Source organism: Aspergillus oryzae, chromosome 4 (assembly GCF_000184455.2).
Source record: "Aspergillus oryzae RIB40 DNA, chromosome 4".
Lineage (NCBI taxonomy): Eukaryota > Fungi > Ascomycota > Eurotiomycetes > Eurotiales > Aspergillaceae > Aspergillus > Aspergillus oryzae.
The window spans coordinates 1,792,137-1,793,856 of record NC_036438.1 but is presented as its reverse complement, the minus strand read 5'-3'; the positions used below and the strand labels follow the sequence as shown (position 1 = coordinate 1,793,856).

Here is a 1,720-nt window from a genome sequence, read left to right as displayed (position 1 = left end):
TCTTCCTTGGTCTAGTGGTCATGATTTCCGCTTGTCATCCTAAAAGGAACAAGCGCGGGAGACCGGGGTTCGATTCCCCGAGGGAGAGATTTTTTGATTTCTGTTCTATCGCGTGCAGCGCTATCACCAATTCTGGTTCTTCTTCTACCCTATTTTTTTTAATACTGAGAGACTGATATTTACCGTGTGGGATTTCTGGATGAACTGTAAATAACCAGCCAAAGCAATGCTAAAGTCGAGAATGCCGTGCCAACCCCGCAGAGGGGTTCCTAAATATTTTTCTTTCAACCAGATGTATCATAAATAGCTTCACACCATTGGCCCACAACAGCAGTCTTTAAAAAGATCTCTTAGATGGAAAATATATACTAGCTGTAATGACTCAGGAGTGGCATGAAAGTATGTTTTCAGACCAACGCATTAGGAGAAGATATCTAGTTGACAAATCTTCAGACGCGACCGATATATGTATAGCTACAGACAACTTGACAGACAGTTATCGAGCCACGCTTTGGTACAAGCTGTCGCAATTCTCACTATGCGAATTATAATGGAATGTCCATCAAGCCCACCAATCTCTAGATGCATGATAATAGGCTCGGCCTTTGGTAGTTGGGCTCCAGAATAATTTTTCTCTGCAGTGATAAGACGAAGCCTTGCGTAAACTTGCATATTGCGAGTCATGTTGGTTATATCTAGCCTTATAGGCAGTGAAACGTGTCAGCCTTGTCTGGTGTCCAAGTAGCCTGTGTATATGGCTACCACACGTGACCCCCATTCACTCTCTTACAGCAGGAGCGATTCTTGCGACGCGCTTTGTTCCCATCTATCTCTTCTGTTCCGTTGTAGCAGGAGACTCCGTCGCACTTGAGAACTTGAGAACTTGAGAACTTGAGAACTTGAGAACCCGAAATGTCGAAGAAAAAATCAGGGATCAACAGGCCTCCCCCGAACCTAAAAGCTGATATACGTCAAGCTGTTAGGGATATGTATTCGAAGACAGGCCAGGTCGACAACGAAGCGATCAAATCTAGATTTCTAGCCAAGCATCCGGACCAGGAGAACCATATAAACAATGTGGTGGTCGAGTAAGTCACCAGCTCCATTATTCGGGCGCTGACGTTCATGCCCATTTAGCTATGCTTTCTCTCTGCAGCAACGTAGTGGAAAGGACGTAGAGACACAGTCTGGGCCGTCAAAGACAGACTGCAATCAGAACGAAAACACAACTGATGTAAGTACCGAACATGATCCCTTTATTCTCACTAAATCAACTTACTGTAAGAATATGGCTCTAATGGATATCAGGTTACAAAATGTGACAGAAAAGTGAACCCAGACAAAGGAAGAATCAACTACATCATGAACAAGGAACACCAGAATGGTCATGCAATCTTACAAGGTCTGGTCGTCGTTATTTCTTGCTCTTTCCCGCTGAATGTTTATAACAAGTAGAACAGACTTCCAGGATCACCTTTCGATGAATAGTCCAAATGGAAGGCCCTCCAGTTTCACCACTTCGGCCGTGCCTACTCTGGCAAATCAGATGTGCTTTCTGAGTCCTAACGATCAAGGTAATTGCACTCCCGAACAGCAGGACTGCACCAGTGCCCAGAATGCAGTCTTGATATCCTCTACTGCAAGAGCTATGCCATCCCAATTTGCTCTTATGGGTGGGTTAAGGGGTCAACAATCAGCATTACCCCCGGATCCTAGAGTT

At 44.7% G+C, this 1,720-nt stretch overlaps 1 non-coding gene across 1 annotated transcript; it reads left to right on the top strand.

The window, feature by feature from the left end:
- Positions 1–88, top strand: AO090012t00021. Its single transcript has one exon. It is a non-coding gene; the product is annotated as a tRNA-Asp (tRNA).
- Positions 89–1,720: the final 1,632 nt, after the last annotated feature.